The sequence below is a fragment of the Tiliqua scincoides genome, chromosome 3 (genome assembly GCF_035046505.1).
Source record: "Tiliqua scincoides isolate rTilSci1 chromosome 3, rTilSci1.hap2, whole genome shotgun sequence".
In the NCBI taxonomy this organism is placed as follows: domain Eukaryota; kingdom Metazoa; phylum Chordata; class Lepidosauria; order Squamata; family Scincidae; genus Tiliqua; species Tiliqua scincoides.
This window is the reverse complement of record NC_089823.1, coordinates 26,817,624-26,836,382: the sequence shown is the minus strand read 5'-3', so window position 1 is coordinate 26,836,382 and position 18,759 is coordinate 26,817,624. Positions and strand designations below refer to the sequence as shown.

Sequence of the window (18,759 nt, the reverse complement as noted above, 5' to 3'; positions counted from 1 at the left end):
TGCGCAGCTTCCGGCGCGACCCCTGCGGACGGTTCCCGCTGAAAGGGGCCGGGCGCCGCCTGCTCCTCCCCCTCCTCCGTGCGCGCTGAGGCGGGGCTGTGGGAGCGGCGGCGGCGGGGAAATGGCGGCGGCTGCGGAGCCGGCGGGGCTTCCTCAGGGCCGCGCTGGAGAAGGCACTTCTTCCCCTTGGCAGCTGCGAGGAGGGAGGCCGGGCGGCCCCCGGGCCTGAGCGGGGAGGAGCTCTCTGTGTGGGGAGTGGGAGCTCCCTCGCAGCCTCGTGGCGGGGGGGGCTGGCTCCCTCGCAGGGTGGCCACCAGGGAGGACCAGGCCCCCAACATGTGGGGCTGGACGAAAGAGGAGCTAAAAACACCCGTGTGTATGGGCTTCAAGGGGTTAATTGAAGCCAGCTCTTAAACCACCGCGCCGGGGATGCTCCCCAGATGTGCTGCAGGAGTTTAGGGGAGGGTCAGTTCTTAGTAGAGCCATTGGGGGATGTGAATCCTCCGTTGGCAGCCCAGTGTGCCTTGGCAATGGTCAGAAGACTGATGGTGTGCCTTGACCATTGCAGTGCCTTGTCAGTGTGCCCTGTCAACGGAAAAGGTTGACAGTCACTGTTATAGGGAACAGGAGAGGGGGATTATTAGCAGTACCTGCAAGGCAGGGATGTGTGGTGGGTGGTGAGGCAGAGCCTTTGAAGAGTGTCATGTGAGGTGCCCAAACACCCACAACCTGCATTTGGAGGACTCTGGTGAGGAGACTGTTCCTCAAGAGCGCATGGGCTGTGGGTGCTTCAGTGCCTCATGGTGGTAGCATTTTTCAAAGGACTCCAGAGGGGAGGCTCTGCCTCAAGAGCACGTGGGTTGTGCCTGCTTGGGGCTTCATATAGCAGTGGCGCTTTTTGAAGGACTCGGGTAGAGAGGCTCTGCCTCACCTGCCAACCCGCCCACCACATATCCCTGCTGCAAGGAAAGGGGGGGGGCGTAAAAAAGGTTGAAAACTGATTCAAACGCTATATTACTTATTAAATTTAAAACTATATTGTGTATAATTCATTCCAAGAAGGTTCCGTGCTGCCTGCTCACAGGGAAAAGGAGGACACTTAAGTTCTTTTCTGGGACACAAGGCTGAAAAAGAGGACATGTACCAGAAAAAGAGGACGTATGGTCACCCTGCTCAGAAGTCTCTATAACGTGCTCTCTTGGATAAGGAGTGATGTCCAGGTAGTTGAAAGAAGAGATGTAGGCAAGGATTCCCTGCTCAGCCCTTTGGGCATTTTCCCCCCAAACTATCCTTTGATTTCTGGTTTTGTCCTTGTTCATTTTATTTTAAAACTCAGTCCAGTTTTATTCCTAGATTTGTACGGTGGGTACCTAGCAACTTCATTAATTTATTCCTAGCTTATGCACCACTCTTACAGGCATGGTACTGAACAATCCTCTTTATGTAATTCTGTATAGATATTTCTTTATATAATCAAATTATGCAGCATATAATCAAATTATGCAAATTTTGTATGATATAGAATTTCTCCTGGCCTTGTTCTTCAGGGTTATTGGGCTTTCCTTAAGCAATTTCTGCCCAACTTTGCATATACGCAACAGGGACCAAATATGTAAAACTGTGGGCCGGGTAGAAATGGATTAAGCAGGAAAAACCCATTTAAAGCTTTAACTTTACAGCCTTGGAGAAGGATGCCTAGTTAGACTTGAGGGCCCAATCCTATCCAACTTTCCAGTGTTGGTGCAACTGCAATGTAGCCCCAAAGCAAAGGAACAAACATTCCCTTGAAGAGGCCTCCATAACAACCCTCTCTTCCACACACCCCATTGGCACAGTTATACCAGGGCTGGAAAGTTGCATAGGATTTGACCCTAAGTGCTGCTGAGTTCAAGGAGCCTTACTCCCAGGTAAGTGCATGTAGGATTGCAGCTGAAGTTTTATTGAGCACAGTGGGGCTCAGTTTTGACTAACCTGTTCCCAAGATTGCATTTATGCAGTGCAGTCCTATAAGATTTTCTCAGAAGTAAGCCCCCTGTTTACTATGAAATTTAGGGCCCAATCCTAAGGCACCTCAATGCCAATGCTGGGTGTCACAAATGTGCTGTAAGGCACATCTGCAACACCCCGCAAGGAGCTGGTGCTGAACTCAACACTGGACGGATGCTTCCTGGAGCACAGTAGGAACTTTGAGCAGTGGTAGGGGGGATGTTCTGGGACAGGGGAGGGTGGGTGGGGAGAAGAACCAGACGGAAAGGGGATAGGACTAGTGGAGCTTTGTTCTGCTACATCCTATGCTCTGTGTCAGGCTGAAAACCTCAACATAGAGCTCCTCCACTCTGTGCTGGCAAAATAACCATGCCATAATATGAGCTCTCTCTGTTCTCCTTCTGTGAGTGGCTTTAATAGTTTAGATTCTTTTCTAATCATACGATAGTTTAAGAGACAAAAGCCGCATGCATGAGGGAAGGCAGGGAGTTCTTGAGCTTGTTCCTGATCCTCCAACTTATGATTTGGAACGGGGGTGTCATACATAAGGCCTGTGGGCTGGATGCAACCTGCAGAAGCTCTTCATCTGGCCCACATGATAGTTGGGCTGTCCCAGCAATACCATAAGCAACTGAGCTGTGAAGTGATGTATGGCCAGGAGGAACTGCAGAAAAGCTGGAGCTAGGAGAGCCCGGTTGTTGTGCAGACCACCCTTTTAGCAGTGCTGAGGTGTCACTGCTGAAAGGGCCCACATGATAAATGGGTTCTCCCATATCTTGAAAAATATGATCCAAATTTTCCTATTTTCTCTTTGGTTGGTTGCAGCGCATGAGTTCCTACATGAGAAAAAGTGGTGATCACCTGCTTAATGACATCCCTTTTTGTCCTCAGCAGGCACCATGAATGCTGTTTGGTCTGCTGGATGAAAAAAGTTTGATATCCCTGGTTTGCCGGATTGTCTGAATGCAGTTATTCAGAGGTAAATAGGCATAGCCCTCCAACAGTTCTGAACAGCTGTGGATTCTGTCCTGAACAGCTGAGGATTCACTGCCCTTATGTTTTCATGTATTAACATTTGAGTTGGATCCGTTCCCAATTAGTATTTTCCATGAACAGAAGACGTTCTCTTTGCATAAGGAGAGGTATTATTTCACTGAACCCCCTTACTTATGCATCTGTGAAAATCTGCTCCTGAGGGTGCAAACAGAATTCCTTTCATTTGTGGGAGTATTAGAATCTAGCACTGTCTCTACTCCAAAATGCCTGAATAGGCAGATTTTCCTGGGATAAGCCACTTTGGTGGCTCATTGAGGATGACTGAGAAGAGAGATGATTTTGTATGCTACTTTCTAACATAAATAAGGCTAATACAGCAGATTCTATAACCTAATCTCTTCCCAATTTGCCATCACCAAAGATTTTTTCCCCCCTCATTTTTGGAACCCTAACTTGCACATGAAATTGTGTGTGTTCACTGTACTTCTGTCTTTCTTTATTGTTAGTATTTATCAATTTTATCTGAATAGACTTTGAGATTATGCCAAATAGTGTACTTTTCAATTTAGGTGACAGGTAGCCTGATCCAATATTGCCCTTCCGCTGACACTGTGACCGCAGTGCTGGCAGCAGGTTTTCTAAAGCATGTTTGCGCCACTCAGTGAGTAAACGGTGCCAGCAGGAAGGCTTGTACTGCCCCGTCAGTGCCCCTGAAGGAGCCCTGGCTGCCAGTGGAGAGAAGATGATCACTAAGTGGTGTGGGGGAGAGTGGAGGAAGGGCAAGGGAGGCATTTCTGGGCAGAAGAACGGTGGAATGGGGGGAAGAACCAGCAGAGGCCTCCTCCATTGAATCGTATCCCCCACGTTCAGCTAGGAAGCCTGACATGGGGCTTCTTGAGTCTGTGTCATTGATTTAACTGGTACAGACTCGAGCAGGCTGGGGCTTTACTTGGGATAAGGGGACAAATGTCCCCTTTGAGGAGACCTCCAGCCTGCTTGTATCCAGGATAGGATACAGCAGTGGGTGTTTAGCGCCACTGCTCCTATGCTGGATGGAATTGGACCCTTAATCTTTCTTCCTTGGAGGCTTATTGAATCTTCAGGAGTAAAAGAAACAATTAACAATGTTTCTACTTAAAAATGAGAAGTAGTTGCTAATTTTTCTTCACCCACCCTAATCACCAGGTGCCTGTGAAATAATATTCAGAATAGTAACCTTAAACTCCAGTGACCTTATGTGAATTTTCTCAGAGGGACTTGAGATATGGATAATTATCTGTTTATGGTGTTTTCATCCCCATGATGTCGAGAGGATAAATAGCTTAATGCAACTATAGTGGTTCTGTCTTTGGCTTTTCACAGGAGATGAGCCTTTCCTGAATCAGATTAAATTGGTGATTATCATTTTATTATGAATTTGTGGAACTCTGTGAAAGTTTAACTAATGTCTTTATAACTTGATTAATACTTGCATTGAACTGCTAATGTTTTGAAGAGAAGATGAATTGTCTCTATTCTTCTCTAGAACATAAATTAAGTGGCAGTTATTAGAAAATTATAGTGTCTTATAACTTCACATCCATTGTGAAACCTTGTGAAATCCTGGTCAAAACCTTTCAGTCTCCCTTGGGGGCTAGGAATAAGAATAGGCCCTTAGTTTGGCTGTACTTGTAGTAAGAGGCGACTAAACAGCCACCGGGTAGATGGAACTCCTTAGCCTGGGAAGGCGACTCATCTGAGAGAAGGAAAACTCTGACCCCAAACCTCCGCTGCCTTGTGGCTACATCCAGTTATGGAAAAGGCTTCAGGAGCCAACCTCGAGGCAAAATCCGGAGCCGGAGTCCCTGAGGCAGTTCATGGCTGAACAGTCATGTTCTGGCAACTTCTGCGACGCCGCTGGAACCATCTGTATTGGCTTCTGCCTTTCTACTGGATCATTTCAGCAACGTGGAGAAGGGGGATTGGCTGCATGGGTAACAGTCTATCCTCCATATCTACTTTACCCAGGCTTCGCGCACTGGCGAGGACACTCTGATCCAGAACCACTATTCAGAGCGCGATACCATAGTCTTCCGAGACTGAAGAATGCCAACATCATCCATTGTGATAAACATTTTCCTCACTTGAAGATACTGAAATAGTGACAGATTCTTGAAAGAGATGTTAGAGTATTTTTCATGAGATGTTCACCTACCAGAGCTTTCCTGTTTAAAATTATTAGTTTCAGACGGGTGTTGTTTTTCAAAATTGAAAAATTTCTAACCCTAAAAAGTGTTAATTTTAGATTACTAAAACATGCATACACAAGTATATCTTGTGAAAAATAACAGAAAGCTTGCTTAGACCACAATCCTATACCACCAGGATTCCCAAAGTGTGTGTTGCACAACACCTTAGGAGATTACAGCACATTCATGGGGGCGCCACAGAATGTTCCCAGTTGCCCCCCTACCTGTTCCCCCATGCGGTGCTATCTTGGATCTCACAAAATCTGTCAAGATTTTGCAAGATTCAAGATGTGGCTGCCTGGCTTAGCCAGAAAGGCTGCAGGTAAGTTTGGAAACCACTGTTATACAGTCTTACCTGAGATTAAACACAGTGGAATTTATTCCTGAATAAACATTTATAAGATAGCACTGTTAGCCCTCAAGTTCAAAAGAATTGACAAAACACTGCCACCCACTGCCTATGCACTTTTCAGCATGGCTAGTTTGGCAAAAAAAAAAGAGCTACTTAATGGTTTTACAGTAAAACTGAAAGTGACAGTTTTATGCCTTATAAAGCATTCTGAGACTTGGGGAGGGTTTCCTTGGCCTCAGAATAATTATAAGGTATTAAAATATCACTTTAGGTCTTATCATAAAAGAGTAGTGTTTTTTGGCCTAAAGGGCCATTCTGAAGCCCACAGGTGCCATGGGTGGGCCCTGGACCCAACTGAATAGAAGGCCTATTCCCAACTGGAATAGAAGGGACTCTGGACCCAACTGAAGAACAACTCCATTCACATTTGGACACTTGGGGGGCGTTGGGCATCTGCGGATGATGAAATCTGTGGATGCCAACCAAGCAGTTAATGCGGATCCACTATTTTTCACTGCCAAATCCTATCCATTTTCCAGCATCAATGCATCACCGATGTAAGGGAGCAGATGTTTCCTTACTGTGAGGATGCCTACATAACTGCCCCCTCCCTTGTTTTAGGATGCAACACATGCCCCATTGGCATGGCTACATCAGCTCTGGAAGATGGGAGAAGATTGTGCCCTTAGAAAACAAATATAACGCATCCTCAAATCCCCACTGTTATAACAGGTCACTCTTCTAAATCTAAAAGTCTAAATTAGACTTTTGACTCTTCTTGCTTGATATTTTAGTGGAGAACCAGATGAAATGGTTTGCTTTAACTTTTTCTATCACTTAACCATGAAATAAGTGGCACTTTAAAAGGGATGTTAAAGTAAAAGGGGGTATTAAACAGTACAATTTCCAACTTGTCAAGTCTGTTATTTCATGGGATGGTTGCAGCTATAGTTTCTACATATTGAAATCATGTGCATAACCAAGTACACTACAGGAATCAGAGGCCTTATGTCAGAATAACATTGCTATTTGCCTTTTAGTACCTTTTAGTGTTTTTCTATAAGTAAAACAGTTCTTATGAGTTAATCTGTGTATAATGTTGTCCTGTTTCTGCCAAAACAGGTATGTGTTGTTGACTCTGAACTTTAAACTTGATGTGAATGCACATAAGTTTCATGTTGATAACTGAATGTTCAAGGAAGAAGTCCATGCCAAATACTGAAAAGTTCCAGAGATACCTACACTGGAAGAATGGTGGCTAAAGGTATTGGATTGGGCAGAAATGAATAAACTTACAATTCTTCTTAAAAATAAGTCAGTAAAAACTTTTATGGGCAGTTAGAAACCATTCATGAACTTCCTGCGCATTGAGGGGAAATGGACCAAATCTGTGGATTTGATGAGTAAATAGGGGATTTAATAATAATAATAATAGCTTTATTTTTACCCTGCGTTTCTCCCCGAAGGGATTCAAGGCGGCTTACAACAGGTTAAAACAGATTTAAAACATAATTTAAAAAACAGATAAAAGCATATAACACATATCATAAAAACAGTAGTCAGATAAAAAGTAATCAGGTAAAAAGAGCATAGAGCAGCAATCATTAAAGAATCAGGCCTGTAACCAAGTATTTAAAAAATATTAAAAGGTGTTGAAAAGATGTTAAAAAGGCCGAGAACTCAGAAGGCTTGTTTAAACAGAAGGTCTTCAGGCCTTGCTGAAAAGTTTCAAGAGAGGGAGCCATTCCTAAGTCAAGGGGAAAGGAATTCCATAGTGTTAGATTTAACTTTTATGTTTTTCTCATTTTACTTTTTGTGTTGAACATAAACTTTTTAATAAGTGTAGATTGTTTAAGATTTGATAATTTTTCGTGTAATTTTGTAGTAGAACAAAGAAATGTAGTTTGAGATCTCCACACTTGCCACACAACTTGTAATATCGTTGCCTTTTAATTTTTTTATTTGCTTTTAATAAAACAAAAAAGTGAAAAAAGGAAGATATTAATGCAACACTATCTGTAAAATGATGAGTTAAACAAAGTCTTGATATTTCTCAGCCAATACACCAAGGCAGTGCTATTCAAACTGTGCGGCGCGGCTCTTTAGGGAGGCGCCAGGAACTGAAAGGGGAGGCGCAGAATGTCCTCTCACAGCGATACAGTCACACCCCTGGGCAGAATATGAGCCCGTCTTCTGCCCGTTGTCTGTGCTTTTTTTTAAAGCAGAAGAAACGGGAGTTGCTCAGCTGTGAGAGTGGCTGCTGCCGCCCTACCCTCTTCTCCCTCCACTCTGAGGCTGCTACCTTCTGTTGTTGTTTCCCTGCATGTTGTTTCCAAAGCTCTTCAACTCCAACCCCCATCTGGCAAGTACCGAGCATGCTCAGCTTGCAGTCCTTAACCCTCGCTGATCCTTGTCTGGTTGGTTCCTAGTTCCAAGCCTGAAATCGCTTCTCATCAAAATGAAATCTCTCTTTTCAACCCCCTCCCTCTTCCACTCCCCCCTTTTGATCTCCAAACCTTCCCACTTTCCTCCCCCTCCCCAAATAAAACGCTTCCTATTTTATCAGTCACCAGGGGTCTTAAAGTTGTTTCCATGCAGTTGGCAAAGGGGGGGGGGGAGGCACACACTTTATTTGACCAGGAGCAGAAAAAGGGTATTGTTTTTAAAGTGATTTATTAATCTTGTTGTTTGACTGAAGAGGAAAGGCTGCATTTTTAAAGTGATGAATCTTGCTATTTGAAGGGAATATTTATCAGCCATTGATGAAGTGATTGCCAGCCCAATCCTATCCACACTTTCCTGGGAGTAAACCCCATTGACTATGAGACTTACTTCTGAGTAGACATGCATAGGCTTGAGCTGTGCATCTCCTAGTATAGGAGACAAATCAGCTTCCTAAAGAAACCCTTATCAGCTCTGATATATTTTCTTGGTCTATTTTTGTTTTCCCCACCAGCTGCTGGAAAAATTAAATTAATAAAGGGTTCAATCTTATCCAAGGAGAATGGGAGAAATGACTAGTTGGATTGGGGTCCACAGGGTTGTGCGTGTGTAATATTGGTCAGACTGGTTGTTCACAAAGTTCATTTGATAAAACAATTCTGTTGGTATGCTTACAAAGTTTAAAAAAATGAGTCCTGGTCCAGACAAAATCTACCTACTTCAGCATCCTGTCTCCCAACAGTGATCAGCAGTTGATCATTGATAAAGCATGTATATTGCTGTGTATTAATATATTTTTAATCAATAATTTAATTTAATCATTTAATTAATGATATGATTAATATAATTAATATTAATATAGTTAATATATATTTAATATTTAATATATTATAATAAATACAATATTATATTTAATATAGTTAATATTTCTGGCCACTTCCTGTTTAATAATGTCACTTCCAGCCCTCAGGAACATGATGAGGAGTCATGGCCAACAGCCACAGGGGTCAAGGGAGCCACTGGCCGGGAAAATTTGAGTACCACTGCACTAAGGCTTATTTCATATGCTTTATTGTGAACTTGGAACCCAATCCTGAGCTCTTCAACACTGGCAGTATGAGCATACCACCGGCTCTGGGTGTCGCAAATGTGCTGTAAGGCTAGCCCACAAAGCCATGTACCAAATCTGCACTGTGCCGGCCCTGTGCTGAGTCAGCACTGAGCTCAGGGCCAGCAGGATGCTGCCTGGAGCTAGGTAAGAGCTCTGGGCAGTGGTGAGGGCTTCAGGGGTGGAGAGAAGATGTTCCAGGGTGGGGGGAGGAACTGGGGCAGGAAGGGGCTGGACCAGTGGAGCCCTGCATGTTGGGCTGGAAGGCCTAACACAGAGTCATGTCAGCTGCGGCAAAATAGTTGATGCAGACTTAAGAAGCTCCATTGCGGAGCTTGGGACTTTCCTCCAAGAAGATTTCCAGCGGCTGCTGTGGGGTCAAAGGATGCAGCAATAGCCGATTTGGCGCCGCTGCCTTTAGGATTGGGCTGTTACACAGCTAAAAGGATGTTTAGCAGCTTTTGTTCCAGATACCTGTAGAAGTGTGAAAAAACTATGTAGACATTATAGCATTTGAAGGCTTATATGCTATAGAGAGGGATTGCACATTTCAAGGAATTTGTGCAAGAACTATTTTTGTCTGGAAATACAAGACAATAGAGGGGCCCTTGTTGAAATTCAGGTCAGTGTTGTGCTGCTAATATTCTTAAAACCCAGCTGAAAATGGAGGGTAACAGGAATTTGATTTTGTTTTTCCACCTTGTTTTATTTTGAGAATCAGGGCATTGAGGGCAAGAGAAGAAACCAGGAGTGGATTTTTTTGTGTGGGAAATGATTGTGAGCTCAGACCTTATACTGAAAATCTTGCTTAACCAGTCTTCAATTCTAAGTGTATGGGCAGGCAGAAAAATGCAGTTATGCAGAGGTGAGTAGAAAAGTACTTGGTATGTTCAGAGGTATTTTTCTTCCTGTGTTCCAGAATTTGGTAATGAAAACAGTCTCCTGGGTGAACCCTGATGAGACTTTGGCCTAAAATAAGTGAGGTGGATTAGTTTGGGGAGAAAGAATAGGCAAGACTATAACAAGAAAGGGAAGGGAGAGTTGCAAACCACTTCTGGAGGAGGGCAAATGATAAGTAAATTGAATTGTTGTGTAGAGGGAAATAAAATGTATTTATTCTCTGGTTATAGTTTTGTGACAGTGGAGCTGGGAGTCTATTCTTAATTTGTGCTGGGGCCTTAATCTCTGTGGGAGGTAAGCCATCACTCTATAAACCCTGCTTCTCAAGTTTGAGCCTGTGGGGAGAGGGAGGCTGCAGTTGCTCAGTGATGTAGGAATGGTATTCTGCATATGCTCACAAGCAGTTGGTTGTTATTTAAGTGTTCTTTCTGCTTAAGTCATAAATTCACTGTCGTCTATCAGTAAAATTACAATATAATGCATGTATTTGAATTGCAGTGTAGTGTGTAGTTTGCCTCACTTGTCATCCAGAGTCACCTGTTTCAGTGCATTTCATTCCTACTTTCAGCTTATGGCATATTTTAGTCTAAAGCAGTGGTATTCAAACGGGTGTCGTGACGCCCCAGCCTGAAAGCCCTGTGTTCTGCCCCCTTAATGGGCGGGGGCAGGGAGAAGGCAGTGACGCGATCCCCAGGATCGCATTTCTCAGGGGGCTGCAGGGACTGGTATGCACTCACCAGTCCCTGCAGCAGTGTCCTGGGGGTGCCGCGAGCCCTGTGCAAGTGTCTGCAAGGCTCCCCAGCCATCCAAAAGTGGAGCGATCGCGCTCTACTTCTGCAAATCAGGAAGTGGAGCACAATCGCTCCACTTTCACTTTTAGAAGCCTGGGGAGCCCTGCAGACGCTCGCACAGGGCTCCCCGCACCTGAGGACAGCTGCTGCAGGGACTGGTGAGTGCATCCCAGTCCCTACAGCCCCCTGACAGATGCTATCCTGGGGACTGTATCTCTGCCTTTCCCCCCGCCCCCACTGCCTCCCTCCCCGCCCCTGCAAGCACTTATTGCGGGTTTTCACACTCCCGGAGAGTTTGAAAACCTCAGGTCTAGGGGACAGGGTATTTAATCCTTTGTTTCTGTCTCAGTTTGAATCTGAATAATCTTCCTCCCCCTCAATAGCTACTATTGCCCCAAGAAGGAAGCTTTCACTGGCATCAATGGGCGTTTCCCTGTCAGGACAAATAGTAGATAAACTGAGGGGTGGGTGGGTGGCAGCTCCTTTCCAATGCAGCAGTCTCAATCTATATTCCACCCCCCTGGCTTGCTTCTCTTTACTTCTACTTCGTAAGTCATAGTTAAACATATGGGAGCACAATCCTAACCCCTTATGTCAGTACTTTCCAGCACTGGCATAGCAGTGCCAATGGGGCATGTGCTGCATCCTGCAGTTGGGTGTCACTCACAGAGGCCTCCTCAAAGTCAGGGAATGTTTGTTCCCTTACCTCAGAGCATGGCTTTGCACAGATAAGAGGAGGTATAAGAAAAGTTATGCTGTTATATAGGACTACTTTTTTGGTGGTTTTTCCTTCCAATCAAACTCAAAGCTCTTAAGTTTGTCATGTCTCATGCAAGTTGCCAAATGAAGAGTCCCCTGTATGATCTCTGTTTGGTTTGTAAAGTAGAAATGTTCTATGCAAATAATCAATTTATGTAGTAGATGTAGAAAAGTATTTTTGATGCTTATTCAGTGTGGTGATTGTTTACTAAGCTGACTTTCCCCATCCATCTCCGTCTCCAGCTGTGGAACTACTTAGTGCTTATTTCTTATGGTCAGGTTTGGGCATGGCTAGCATAGTTTTTGACTTTAAATAGCAGAATCTCATGAAATATTACAAATTGCTTTCAAAAGTCCCTCTATTTCAAACACAACTTGCTGTGCAATAGTTGCTGTTCAAGAACCACAAGCAGAAGATGCTGAACTCATGATGCAGTTCTTTGAATCCTAGCCTATATTCTAAACTGAGAACATGTCTATTTGTATTTATTTTATGCATTCATTTTGCTAGGAACTCTTCAGTTACATAGAAAGCTGCCTTATACCAAATCAGACCATGGTTTCCACTGGCAGCTGCTCTCCAGGGGTTCAGGGCAAATTTTTCTCTGCCATACCTGGAGATGTTGGGAATTAAACCTGGGACCTTCTGCATCCAAATGGGAAGTATTCTTCTACTGAGCTATGGCTCCTCTCCCTTTCAGGGTTCCCAGACATGGAGTTATATTGGGATGTTCCTGTGCTGTCAGTAAAGGAGGGAAGCAAGGCAAGAAAGCCAAGGCTGCTTTCTGAAGAGAAAAGATGCATTGAAAGGCAGCTCATAAAAAGATGAATGCTCAGCAGGCAATGGAAGGCAAGAAAGGAGAAAGTCAAGAATGGAAGTGAGCAGTCTGATAACTGTCCTGAGTGTCAGCTGGCATCATGGTTTTTGGATAGCGTATGAAGCAGAAGTGTTTGATTCAGCACCAGTGGGTAAAATGAATGAGAATCCCACACATGGGGACCAATGAACAAATGAAGAACACAAGAGATCTATGATTATATCCTGAACTATAGGAACGTGAAGAATGAGCTCATCATAGGATGAGCTCACCAAAGACCTTTATTTTTTGTCTTGTTGGCCCTTGATTGCTCACTCCAGCTGAAGATGGGTGCCTCTTTTGCTTTGCACCTGCTTAGGATGCAGCAGTGAACTCTTTTCTTCCTCAGGAGGCCATAACCTCAACACACAGCTTATTAAATTGGGCCTTGGAGTTGATCAGGACAGCTAGAGTTGAGCACCCTTCTTTTTTGTTGCTTGTTTACTCCAACCCAGGAAGCTCCCATGTTATGGCTTTTGCTTACAAGCAGTGGTTCCCAAATGTACTGCTGCTGTAGAAGTGAGTGACAGTGATTGGGTTTGGAATCCAAATGCAAACCTTAAAATAGCAGAGGGTCAGGGTGCGAGGGCGGGTAGGGTTTCCCCAGTATGTGGTTTTCACATGCCACAGCTCTGCCTGCCACACTGGTGTTTAGAGGCTTGCACCACAGTCTCACTGCATGGTGGTCGTGGTAGAACACTGCTGAGTGCTTAGCAATACTCCTGGGCAGCCCAATTCAAATGCGTACAGATTCAAATTTGCTGTGCAACCGAAGTGCAGCCATGTGGAATTTTCCAAGGAAACCAATAAGAGGCAAGGCTTCTCTTAAAGTCAACTGTGGGGGTGGGATTACTCAATGGTCTTCTCTGTTATGTTGCCACATCTCAGGAATGCCCTCAGTAAAGTGATTTGACATGGGGAACTCCCTTTAATTCACACTTCTGGCCAATATAGAAAGATGCACAATGCCACAGGATTTTGAGAAGCTGTCCAGAGATGTGTGTAGGAGATATACAAGCCATACTTACAATGCAATCCTATTATGCATGTCTACTCAGAAATAAGTCATATTCAGCTCAATGACATTTACTCCCTTGTAAGTATGTATAGGATTGCATCTTTTCTCCCATGATGGAATAATTTGCTCATGGTGTGCCTTTGCCTTGCATTGGCATGGGAAAGATGACTAGAAGTGGGAAAAGCCCACCAGTAGTCAATGAAATGAACAAACTGCCTGTTTACTGGGGAATTACTTCGACTATCTGAGAAGAGGGGGGAGAGTCATGTAAAGCGCAACACAGTAGTAATAACTGAAATTGACTAGTAAATCTAGTCATTCTGTTATTAGATGAAGGGAGAGCAAAGCATTTGTGGGGGAATTCGTGAGGGGGCACTAATCGTGTGATCCAGCAAAGCACTAGATTTCCTAGGAATCCAAGGGGTTCTATGACAGGCTGTACAGCAAGCGGGGGAAGGATAACAGAGCCCTTTGAATAAACATGGAGAAACAGAAGGTTTGGGTGAAGTTTGGAGATGCTGTAGCAACATGGATGATATGAGGGAAGAAAGGGAGCAAATCAAGGGAGTGAGAAAAGGTGTGCAGTTGATACCCACAGATGGAAAAGATAGGAGTAGAGGTCTGAAACCTGTCCTTACTCTGCCAAGTAGGTCTCTAGGCAAAGATGTTTCAAAGGAGAGTGAAGGATTTACAAACTGCACATGCTGGGCTGGGATACTGAGGGCTGAGATCTTGAACAAGAGCTGACTTCATCTGACCAAGAAGGCTCTATAGCAGTGGTGGCCAAACTGTGGCTCATGGGCTACATGAAGCTCTTTTATGTATAATGTGCTGTTCATGGAAATACACTCCTTTTTGCATCACATATAGAAGGTAACATGTTAATTATCTTGGTATAAAAAGTCATTACCTTAATGTAAAAGGTAAATTTCAAGTTTTAGAATTATTTACCAGGAATAAACTGAGAGTCCACCAGATTAAAACATAAGTTTAATGGTCATGGTGAGTAAATATATTTAAGAATTTAAATGCATCGTAAATATTGTAACTCTCAAACATCTCTCTTGTTCTCAAACATCTGAAATTTACTGTATGTGGCTCTTGCGTTCAGCAAGTTTGGCCACCCCTGCTCTATTGTATGCCGAACCCATCCATTCACTGGGGTGAGGCAAAGTATTAGTGTTTGGCTCTCACAGACTTTCAATATGTGGTCAACACTCCTGCTCTGAGTGAGGGAGGGATCTTTGGTACAAACTCTAATTTTTTGGCTGTTTCAGTTACATACTTCCAAAATGGAACAACTTCTGGGCAAGAAGAGTCTGAGAATGTTTGAACTTCCAGAAGATAACCAGTATTTCTAGAAAATTCCTGGGATGACATGAAGCTAGGAAAGTCAGATGTATACAGATGTTTGGCTACGTCTTTTGCCAAACAGAAGGATTTCTCAGGTTGGTCCTCTGCTGTCTTGCAGTCAGTACTGGTTGGAAGGAGGCTGATAAACTGAAGCTTTATCCAAACAAATGAAGTCACAACAAAGGATAAGTTCTTCATCAGACTGTTGAAAAGGTATTTAACTTGTATTGAATGGGGTAACTGTCCTTTTGGAAGATCAAGTTTGCAGCTTGGAGGTGTTTCCGAATCCAGGTTTGCTTATGGATGCACTTACCTACTACCCCATGTGCCCTTTACCAACCTCAACACACCAGCTGCTTCCCCTTCTGGAGCAACATGTGCTCTGGCTGTGATTATTCATACTTTGGTAACATAAACTTGATTACTGAACTGTTTTGTCAAGGGGGCTGCCTTTGAAACGTGTTAAGAAGCTTCATTTGTCCCAGAACATAGCAGCCAAATTATTATGTGAGACTTGTTACTATGAACATATATTGTTATTATTATTAAGAATATTTTTATATAGCCTTTCAAGCAAAGCAATTACATACAAAATATTATCTTCACTTGGTTCCATTCATGTTTCAAATTGCTAATGTTGATCCATAATGCATAAATGATCTGAAATGCTGCCCTCTCCTTTGTAGACCTGTCCATCAGTTGACATGTACATCAGAGGGCCTTCCCTGGATGATGTATAGCCCAATCCTGAGCTGCCTGGTGCACAGGGCTGCAGCAGCGCCAAAAATGGCTGCCACCGCATCCACCGCACCCCAGACAGCTTCCGCCTCCTCCTTGGGAGAAGGAGACTTTTGTCCCTTTCCCCTGAGTAAAGCGAGTAGCCCTGTAATGGGACTACTTGATTCTACATTGACCTGAAGGTCGGCGTAGAATGAAGAGCCTCTGTGTCAGGCGACCAGCCTCCCTCTCGCCCCACTCTGTCCCCCTGGAACGCATCCTCCCTCCACCTCCCCCCACACCTCCACCTACCTCTCCACTGCTCGGCAGTCCACATAACCGCCGAGTGGCAGAGCTCCTGCGCTCCACCGGCACTAGCCCAGCACTGGGCTGGCATAGGTGCTAGGGCCCGCAAACATGCCTTACGCCACATTTGCAGCAGTGCACACTGGCGGTGAGCTGGTGTGTGAAGCTTAGGATTGGGCTCTCCATCAGAAATTAGGCTGACAGCAACTAGCGAGCGAGAGAGAAGTAAGCATTGCCTTCTCAGTGATGATGGACCAGTTGTGGAATTTCTTTTCCAGGCAGATTCACCTGATGCTGCCAACATTCTATTTTAGAGAGCTCCTCTTTGCTTGAACTCATAGCCCCAATGACTACTAATTGGCTGAAATTGCTTTTTTGATATAGACTTATTATTAGTTTGCATTGCTCAGTCAGTACAGGGGGCCTCCATATCTGTGGATCCCATATCTGCAGTTTCAGGTATCCATGGAACAGGTATTACCACAAAGGGCTGTTATGTTTTAAGGGGAATTATTATATTACCCTTTTGGAAACTTCAGGATCGCAGGCTAGATAACAAGACGGAGTAATGCAGAGAAATTCCCTTTTTAGCTTAAGGAGGGACTGAGAGAAAGGGACTTTCAGTACAATATTATAGTTTTATTACAAAAACACAAAGGTAAACATAATACACATTTCTTGGTTCTAGTACTTGAAAAATGTACCTAGCTTTATGGTGGTTGCATGTGCCGTGTATTTGGTGCATCCGAAGAAATTAGAAAAGGATAGGTTGTAGGGAAGGATTTTAGGGGTCCCTGATCTGCCAACCCAGTTGCTGACTAAAGATGGGTAGAGAAGGGGAGGAAAAAAGGGGGGGGGGACAGGGAAAAGGTTCCAGACGCAAGATATAGTTACCTGTCCTGAGGAGCAGTTGGATGGGAGGGGGGAAGAGTCCTATGGAGGACCTCTGCCTTGGAGGGCAGCCAGAGAGAGACCGTGTGCTCCGAGCCTCTCTCTTAAAAGGGGTCTTTTTGCTGACCTGGAAGCTGGTTGTGAATGACCCGGATGTGGCCTAGATCTGTCTTGGATGCGCATGCTCACTACACACAGTGGGGCACGTGGAGCATGCAGGAAAAATAGGATGATCAGCTATCAGCAAAGGCTAGCTTCCAGGGGGGGGGGGGTAGCTGGCTGTTCAAATCTGCATACGGTGATTAAGCAGTGTGATTAGTTAAGACAATACAAACAATAGGCAATACTTAAACAATGATTTAAGATGCTAGACTTCTTCCTCCAGAGGTACATGCCGACCTGTTTTGCATACATAATGATTGAATCAGGAGACACTTACAATGCATACATTGACCTGCAGGGAAATGGGGGTTGTTTAATCCATGTGCTTGTGGTTTTGACCAGGGTTTTTGGAAAAGTGTGCTGGGGGAAGTGTGTCTTGTGTTTTGAGGTTTGGCCTGCATGAGTTTTAGTCCATAATACATATAAAATCACAACTTGGAAGGGAAAAGGAGATTTTCACGTAACACAGGTCTGCGGCCCCTACATGGATTGGGTCCATGGACCCCATTGGGTCTGCACATGACCCTTCCAAAGGCATGGGGCGCTCCACTCCCCTCACTTCCAGAGGGTGTTCTGAGCCTTTCAGAGGCTGTGCATGTCCTCACACAGCCTCACGAACCTGTGAGCTTCAAATTGCTGTTTCGGAAGTAAAAAACTGCAAGTAATGTTTTTAATGCCTTATAAGGCATTACAAGGTCCGGAAAAGCCCTTGAGGGCTTCCCTGGCCCTCGGAATACCTTATAAGGCAATAAAAATGTCACTTCCGATTTCCCAAGGAAAACTAAAGTTTCATATTTTTGACCTAAATGGCCATTCTGAAGGCCCACAGAGGCCATGGGAGGATGCTAATGGCCTCTGCGGGGCTCAGGAAGGCCTCTGAACCTGATTGGAGCACTGCTCCAGTTGAGTTTGAGGGCTTTGTGGGGTGTCCCTGTTTACATATGGCAGTAGTTCTCACACATTTAGCACTGGGACCCACTTTTTAGAATGAGAATCTATCAGGACCCACCAGAAGTGATGTCATGACCAGAAGTGACATCATCAAGCAGGAACATATTTAACAGTCCTAGGCTGCAATCCTTCCCACACTTGCCTAGGAGTGAGTCTCATTTACTATCATTGTTAAAAGAATATGCACAGTAGCCTGCTAAAAGTACAGATATGCAACATTTCCCTAAATGCAGTCACATACCATGGTAGTATCAAGTCTAATATATTAAAAATAAAATATTGAAATGAATGGGGACCCACCTGAAATTGGCTCGCCACCCACCTAGTGGGTTCTGACCCAGTTTGAGAAACACTGATCTACGGTTTTGCTTAACCGGGGGGGGGGGGTGTTCTGGAACAGAACCCCTGAGGATATCAGGGCACACCTGTGTTACATTTATTGTTTTTTATATTGTGTTCTGGAGCAGCATTCAGCCTTGAGAACTATTTTAATATACATTTGTTTTTAGAAAACTGTTCAAAACTTTTTTAAAAAATGATAAAATAGTACAATTCTAAATGCTGTTCTCCATATTCCACTGTATCATACTTGTTTTTGCTCTGTAGGTAAACTGGTTTACTGATCTTCATTTAAAGATGTACAGCAGTAGTTCTCAAATGTTTTAGCACTGGGACCCGCTTTTTAGAGTGAAAATCTGTTAGGTCCTGCCAGAAGTGATATCATTAACCTGGATGAGATGTGTTGGGAAGTGACATCATCAAGCAGGAAAATTTTTAACATCCTATACATGACAAAATCAAATTTAATTGAGGGAATTAAAATATTTAAAATAAGCATAAGTTTAAAAATTTATTTAAAATAAAGAAGAACCCTCCTAATCCTCCCAAGCAGTCGCTGATCTGTTTTTAAAAAAAATTCCCCAAATGTTTCAGAGGCTGTAA

At 44.0% G+C, this 18,759-nt stretch overlaps 1 long non-coding RNA gene across 2 annotated transcripts; it reads left to right on the top strand.

The window, feature by feature from the left end:
• The first annotated feature begins 93 nt into the window (after positions 1-93).
• Positions 94-15,468, top strand: LOC136645557 (uncharacterized). 2 transcript variants are annotated; one of them, XR_010794147.1, is made up of 6 exons: positions 94-173; positions 1,060-1,220; positions 2,878-2,965; positions 6,685-6,826; positions 10,243-10,306; positions 12,264-15,468. It is a non-coding gene; the product is annotated as an uncharacterized lncRNA (long non-coding RNA). The 2 variants fall into 2 exon arrangements; XR_010794146.1 differs by lacking the exon at positions 10,243-10,306.
• The last annotated feature ends 3,291 nt before the right edge of the window (positions 15,469-18,759 follow it).